Below are 9,190 nucleotides of genomic sequence, written 5' to 3' on the forward strand. Positions count from 1 at the left end.
CAACGACGCTATATCAAATAACAATTTTAAATTTTATTGAATTTGATGAATATTGTCAAATTTTGAAGTTTTGAACATCCATTGACCACATGACAAAAACTACGAAATAAAATACTGGTCAGGTCGTCACTAATGCCTAAGGAATCCCAAGGTTAGAGTTCCAAAATACCGTACATCCGGTGCAGTTTGAATAGACTACGACCACCTGCATACATTTTTAATAGGTGCATTCCTTTTTAGAAAGTAGAAACACGAAAAACACGACCCTAATATAGGTACTATGTATGTACAATAAAACGATATAATCACGGAATAGGTGAAATTTCACCTATTTTGTGGGATAATAATATTATTATTTAGTATTTACTATATACTATTTTATATACCTTCTTAAGCGTCGCACTCGGTTTTAGATAAATATTTTTTATCGGAAAAAATTAGTTATAATCAATTTTATAATGGGATTACATTAATTGTATTCAATCGTTGTTTTATTTGAACAACTACTAATTTTTGTCTATTAAGTCTCACAATAACTAATAAAAACGTATATTTTTTATTTGGTTATCTCGTATTTGTGACTGGCGGTGCAACAATAACGATATTCTAATTTTAATTTTATTTACATACCTAATTACATATCACGAGTTACACAACGACACAATCATAATATATGCGGCATATAACATACTTAAGAGTACCTTAGCCAGAAAAAAATTGTTTGCCGCGGGGGGGGGGCATTTTCTAGCTTTTTCGATGCTAGAATATCTAATTATGACCCCTTTGTTCATAAGTGTATCTACTCTTTTTATGACCATATATTTATGTCAGATATTACGATGCCGACATTTAATATAACAATGTATTCATTAATATAAATATATTAATATATCATTATATCAATATGTGTTGTAAATAAAACATTTCATATTTTGTTCGAATATATAGTGACGTGTGACCTCGTGTATATACGTTACCTACTGATTTCTAAGAATCTTAGCCGTAGTTCATCTTAATTAAATAATGCGTTTATGGAACTGACACACACTAATGATCAGTCATTAGTCATTACACTAATGGTCGGGTGGTAGTCGTTTGGGCGAAGGTAATAATTTTTAGCGAAAAATTAAGGCCGGTGTCAGACTTGCGGAATGTCCACAGCGGCCGTTCCGCGGCAGAATTTCCGCGTTGTTACGCTGGTGTCACACTTGCGTTTTTTCCGTAGCGGAATTGGCGTGAAAATATAAACTTGATACTACAGCTCAGTCAAGTTTTAATACTTCAGTTTGATTTAATTTGTCATACAGAACAAACCGTACGTCGTATATATAATATATTATGGAACTGTTAGAACTTTTAGACGACGTCGAGTTGGTATGTGTCGCGCTCGCTGCTGACACAGTTGAGCGAAACCGTGTTCATTGGGTCCACCCACTCAATGCTCAGAGAATAACTTTGGGTGAGTTCCACTGCTTATACTCTGACTTGAGACAATATCCGGATCGTTTTTTTAATTACTATCGTATGTCGATTAAATCATTTGACGAATTGGTGAGTTTATTGAGACCATATATATCTGAAACGAGCTCCACCTTCAGAGAAACTATTGGCGTTGAAGAACGGCTGACAGTTACATTAAGGTAATATCATATTTTTTATTTAAAAAGATGGTCAAGTGAATACAATTTTATTCCTATTTATGGACAAAAAAAAATTGATAATATCTGTAAACAGCTCAAAACGAGTCAACATATTTACAAGTATACCTATAGGAATTGATAAAATAAACAGATGGTGTAAATTTCATGAATCTATAGGTAGTTATTCGTTTTTGAATTACGACATAATAAGAAAACCGCTACATGGGACATCGAGTTGTAAAAATTTGAAGTTCAAACGGTCATAAAAATTTAATTTGACTTTCCGGTAGAAATTTTTTTTTTTTGATAAAAATAAACAAACTTATGAGGAATCTTGTATTATATTTTTGAATCTTAGGTTTAAAAAGAAAAATTTTTGTGGATTTTAACTCAAGATAATTTGCACATTATAGTGATTTTTAAGTATTTTGTCAAAATTCAAAATTTAAATGCTTTTCGACTCAACAAATAAAATTGTATTGTTATTTTTAGAAAAAAAAACAAAATATTCCCATTTTTCATTATTTTTTTTTGTTTTTCCAGACGATTTTGATAAGTACTGATAATTTTTATTTTTTACCTCTTGTAATATTAAAGTTGAAAATTGAAGAATTATTTTGACTACTTATCGCGTACACACACAAAAAAAAATAACACATCATTTTTAAAATTGTAAGATAATAAAAAACAAAATTATGTTTAGTTATTTATTATTTAATAATATGAATAAAAAACAATTATAATTCCTTTTTTAGTAGTCAACATCAATGTAACCAGCTGATTGATTTGAAGCATCTGGTGGACTAGGAGAAAATAAGTTAGAATAATTATGACTGGAAGAGTTTAGAGTTATGTTTTGATGTATATTCGGGACGGTGTTGGATATGTATGGTGTTTGGTGTTGAATAGGCGTCTGGTTTTGGAAAGTACTCTGGCTGTAGTTATTAGAGACATTGGTTTGAACAGGATATGGATACTGGTTCATTACATTATTAGTTAAAGATAGATTACTATTAGCTTGAGAATTAATGTTTTTCAGCATTTGCATTATTTGAATTTTAAAATCAAATTTTTTATCACTTGGCATTTTTTTTAATGTTGGAAGAAGGGATAGTAAAAACAGTTTATCTTCATCAAAATCTTCGTTGTCGTTGCTAATTTTTCTTTTTGATAAAACTTCAACCACACTTTTTTGAAAATCAGTCATTTTTTGTTTACGAGGTTGAACTATTGTTTTTGACTTGTGTAATACCTCATTTTCTAGAGGATCAGATTCGATTGTTTCATTATCGATATTATGTTGAACATCTTGCAGGTTATCACTAATGCTTTCGTTATCGATTACATTACTTGTAGTACTGTTAAAAATAAATAAAAATACAGTTAAAATAATTTAATAACAGTAAAATACACTGAACTGATATATTATATTTAGAGCCATCATAACAAATTTAAAAAGTTGGATTTACTGTATAGTATAAACTATAATATACTATACACTATACAGTGAAGTTATTTTTTAAATATGTATATCGTATGTGCTTACTTTTATTTTAAAATTCAATATAGGTAATATCTCCAAGTAAAAAAATAGCAGAAAAATAAGTCGAATAAAAATGTTTTTACATTACTTAACAATTTATTCATATCTAGTACATTATTATTAATTATAAAAAATAAATAAATTAAAAAAAAACAATGCATATTAATCCTAGCCCTAATATTAATATTGTATGGTTATTAATTATAATACGATATTACCTTCTACGTTCAATTGTTTTATCCAAAAACCCAAGCATTTCAAAATAAACATATTTTTTTTTCTTTGTAGCAGCTGATCCGGAATAATAATAGTCTGTTTGGGCGAGTATCATTACGATTCAGTCATTCTGTACAAGTTGTATACCTACCTAAAATTACTAATAAGTAATAAGTAAAAACACTGCAGTGTGCTATGTGATATGTTGTGTCTTATGTACCTAATATACTTTCATGTGGTACATTGTACGTATGTTGTTAAAAAGTGTTAAACTAAAAATCGTATGTTATTATACATTATATAAATTAATTTACTTATAAACCAATTCAAACCTTATTAATTATTATAATATTATATGACGTGTTATTTTAATTATTATTTTTCTACTGTAGATTACTATATAATAATATAACTATATCGTCTATATCTACCTATACCAATACCTATATAAATAATTATGTACATTAGGTACTATGCAGTATATAATTAATTAACTTATAAACCTATTTAAATTTTAAACCTTATTAGCAAAATGTTCCAAACGGTAGCTTTGGTAGAATAAGCTCTCGTCCAAACAGACTATAATTTGGGTAATTTGAGTGGATTCGCCCAAACCGTCTACGTTCACAGCAACACAGCACTAACGATGTATATAGAATATTTCCTAAATCCGACCCTTTCAAAATAAATCTCTTTCGACAGCCTTAACTTTTAATTTTTATCAAACATATAATGTAATATAAAACAAGCCAAAAAAATTCTAAGCAAATTCGGGGGAGGGGACACGCACCCTCAGTGCCCCCCTCCCTGGCTACAGCTCTGATATTTAACATAACTCCTTTAGTAACTACATTTCAACATAATACATTTAATTATTTAAGAAAGAAAATATTTAATGATATTGTGTTTTAGGATTGCAATTATTATGAATCGACAGCAGGGTTTCGACACCAATAAGATGATTTTTTTTTAAATATTTGTTACCTACCTACATGTATAGATTAACAATAGTTCAAGTGACAATACTTAATTTAGTCAATTTTATACCTCCTCACACTCACATTTGCCAAATTATTCAAATACTAACGGAAATTCAAGTCAACACTGGTTAAAAAATAAATTCATTAATAAAAAAAAATAAAGAAAATACCCGTAGAATAAAAATATTAAAAAAACAAAATTATATGAAAAAAATATATTCTGATAACAAATTCAAAAATATTGATCTTTTAACATTTTTAATGCAAATGCGTACCAATAATTAATATTAAATATGTATTAACAAATAAATAAATAAAAATTTTGATATGAATAATGATTGTAATTGTAATTTGTGCAATTTGTAAATTTTTATGACTTTTTGTAAAAATGATTGTACCTAATTGTAATTTGACAAAATTGTGAATAATGGCTTTCTAAGGAAGCTATTCTAAAATAAATGGCTCAAACTATATTTTTAAACTCGCCAGTCTATAACATCAGGATATGATGGGACAGAAAGTTTTAAGCCTTATAAAGGGTGAAGGAAAATCTTGTTTGAATATAATAATTTTCTTTCGTCAGTAATGACCAATTCAAAAGTTTGGAGGCACGCAGATTCTGTACACCCTATGCGCGTGGATACATTTCTTTGAAAAAATGTTTCTATTGTTCGTAAATTGTGCGCAAATGAGTTATGTTTTTGTGCGCCAATGAATTGTAATCATCATGTTGTGAGAAAACGACTTAATATGAACCACAATTAAAAAAACGGACGGAATAAACTCAAAACGGTCGTAACTAAGTCTGCTGCGGGCGAGAGAAATTGTGAAGTTAATGGCACGGTTAGCACAAGAATGGCGAGTTGCACCCCATGTTTCATTTTAAAAGGCGCTCGGCAAGTGGTTCCTTACACTGGTTGAGCGTTCGACACGAACTCGGGACGCTATACGTCGAATAGTGTGCGCACCTGATACGCGCCTACAGAGAACATAAATCACAATATAATAAAATAAAAACCAGTCAAGTGCAAGTCAGACTCGGGCACGAAGGGTTCCGTACCATCATAGGCGCAATTTAGACAATTGTTTTAGGGGGGCTAAATTTATAAAAGCAACAGAGACCCGCAGGGGCTCCGCCCCCGCACCCCCTTACCGCTAATCATTTTCAAGACTATAATGTAATACGCAAACATATTTTTTGGTACTCCTCATTAAAAACAAAATAATTGATAAAATCAAATACAATATACAACTCAACATTTAACAATGAAAATGAATTGTTTATTTCTTATTATAATTATATGTTATAACTGTAAACGGCGATTAGACATGGCAAATTTATTTAGTATATCTTCATTTTTTAAATTACAAGAAATGTCTTTTTCTATATATACAACAGAAGCATTAGAAAATCTATCTTGAAGCATAGACGTGCGTAACCAATTTTTTAACTTCCTCATAGCTGAAAAAGATCTTTCACATGTACTAGAAGAAATTGGTTTAGTGAGAGACAAAGATAAAAAAGTATATAAATTTGGATATATTTTGAAATCTGCAACTAATTTTAATTCCTCTAAATCAAAATTCAATTTGATACGTGCAGTAAGGCAGTTTTTTGCAACCAACATTTCTGAACGAAGAGCATCTACATCCACATTTACTAGACCCTAAAAATGAAACAATAGGTAAATTTATCTAAATGTAACAAAATATATAAATTCAATCTTAAACAATAAAATATTTACTTTATAATGTTCGATGAAATATTTACTGTCATCATAATTTATGAAAACTATCAATTGATGACGCCATTTGTAAACTTTCGGGTGAAAATCTTTTTTTTAAGTTAGTAATAATACAGTCTATAACGGTGCAACTCTTACGGTAAATATCTGTTATCTGATTAGGTTCATTCACATTCTGCGGCTCAGAATCCATGGTCGTAAAAATATGAAAATCATTCAAGTTTTTTGGCTGCTTTTTTTGGCGTTTTGCACAATGACCTTTAAATAAAATAATAATATATATACAAAACAGCCATGTGTATGTTAAATATATAATATGAAATATTTACCAGTAATGAGAAAATCTAAATTATTATGCTCAGCAAAATAACTAATCTTATTCCAGATATTTTGAAATGCAGTTTCCGCTCGCAATGACTCAAAAGTCTTTATTACTCCTTCAATTAAATTAACAGCACTTCCTACCTTTATTTTGAAGCTTAGTATTTAATACATTAATAATTTGTAATAGGTCTTCAAGTATTATTAGATTTATAAAAAAAGAAGGTTTCTTGATAATAGATAAAAATACCTACAGAACACAGTATTTATAAGAAAGTGTGCATATTAAATAGGTTTAAAAAGTTAAAAACTATCACACGCAAAAATAAAGTTGTTTTTGATTTACCAAAGTAACAATATACTTATATACTCTTTATAAACTTAAAAGAGTACAACAGTAGGTACAACACAAGTCTGAAGTCTGGCAACTTGAACCAAAACGAATTCAGAATTCAGATTAACAGAATACACTGCTTCAGAGTTCAGAGTGAGTAAGAAAGACAAAAACGTCGTGTTACGTTCAGAGCTTCAATGCAATTGCGATAAGAATCATAACACATTAACATGAGTCATGTTAATGTATTATGAGTTATGACTGTAAATTCCATATTCTAAAAATAGCTAATATGCGATATTAATATTTATACCCATGTTATCAGGTAGTAGGTACTAGGCATGATAAAATAAATTTTATCATTGTACTATATAGGTACAATAACAATTGATTTTATATTTTGTAAATTATTGATATTAATCGTATTACCATAGATTACATAATGAGATAATATACTAGTAAAACTAGAGAGCCTTGATATCTCTAAGTAAAACTAATTATTTAATCTATGTTATATCTATGTCTGATTATGGATTAAAGAATGAATATATTATTTTAAAAATTAGGGGGAGGGGGGGGCGCCTATGCGTACCATCATTAGCTATAAACATTTTGGCAACACCGCTTATATTATATATTCTAGGTTTTTTAGTATTTGTTGTTATAGCAGCACCAGAAATACATAATCTGTGAAAGTTTCAACTTTCTAACTTTCATGGTTCATGAGATACAGCCTGGTGACAGACGGACGGACGGACAGCGGAGCCTTAGTAATAGGCTCCCGTTTTACCGTACGGAACCCTAAAAAGGAAAATCGAACGAAGTCGGATTCTAGTATTCTACCCATAACAATATTCTTCTTGTTTTTCTTTTGCGTTACAACACTTAATATCTTTGGTACCCCGTTGACTGAGTATCATTCATAGCTCGGTTTGGCCATGCACGTATTTTGTCATGCATGTTAAAAAGTTAATTTTTTTTAACTTTTTAACTTAACTAGTTAGTTTTTTTGTTTTTAACCTATAAACTTGTTCAGTTAAATTTTGTATTGTCTTAACTTAACTTTTTAAAGTTAATTATCATTATTGTATAGTTAAGTTAATTAAATTTTTTTTATCATGTGTGGAACCAAAAGACAAAACTTATTCATTCAATGTTGGTAATTTATTTTTCTAATAATATAATATCATAAATTCATAATAATCAAATTATATTATAATCTATATTCTATAGGTACTACAGTAAAGATTGATAATTAGTATACTATCCATTGTATGGACTGGCTATTTTCACGAATTCTATTATTTAATGATCTACTCGGTATTGAATAATTCGATTTTTGTTATATCTAACTCTCCAATTCCTAAAAACAGGTTTAAAACTAAATATCATAGTCTTAAAATGGAAATCATTATATCAATAACATATACTGGTTTCTGGTAAATACCACAATAATTCCAATGGATAAAACAAAAAGTCGTCCGAGATATTTATAAATTATAATTTATATTACCGTATTCGTTATAAATACAAGCAAACATATGAGATTAGAAAATAACATTATCGAAATAAATATGGAAACAATTTTGGAAGGTATTCAGGGGCGGCTCCAGGGGGGGGGGCTAGGGACTGCCCCCCCAAGCCCGTATTTATAAAAAATGTATATTCTTAACAAAAAATGCATATTAAATTATTATAATATTGTCCATATATGGGCCATAAAGGTATGACGGTGTATACGATGTACCTGCTGGGTAAATGGACTAAAATTAGACGATTTGAATTTATGTTGTAAAAATTGTTGTTTTCTTTTTGTTATAAGATTTTGTAAAATTATAACTAGCCCCCCCCTCCTAACCAAGGCTCTGGAGCCACCCCTGTAGGTATTATACTATTATCATTATTCATTGATTTTATGACTATTATTATGGTACTAAATATAATAAGTCTAACTAGGATAGAAGACTTACGGTAAAATGTATACTAGTACTAATAATTAATATCTTCATTATATTATATTAATATAATAATAATTTTAAGTTTTATGTTTGCACAGTGCTAAGCGTCTTGTTAAATATCCGTACAAATCAAAATACTAGGGCAATTGATGAATAATGAATATTATGACTTAAAAAAAAAATTAACTTTTTTTAACTGAGTTAAGTTAATTTTATTTTCCATCTTAACTTTTAACTTAACTAGTAAATTTTATTTTTTTGTTAACTTTTAACTTAACTGAAGGTAATTTAATTAAATTAACTTAACTTTCCACAGTTAATTATTTTCATTAACTTGCCCACCAGTGCGTATTTCACATAGTGTAAGGATACCTACTGTATGTCAGAATTATAATAACAGTGCCGCGGCCGCAACTATGTATCAATCGGTGAGGAATGAGGATGCACACTATA

The sequence above is a fragment of the Acyrthosiphon pisum genome, chromosome X, assembly GCF_005508785.2.
Source record: "Acyrthosiphon pisum isolate AL4f chromosome X, pea_aphid_22Mar2018_4r6ur, whole genome shotgun sequence".
NCBI lineage: Eukaryota > Metazoa > Arthropoda > Insecta > Hemiptera > Aphididae > Acyrthosiphon > Acyrthosiphon pisum.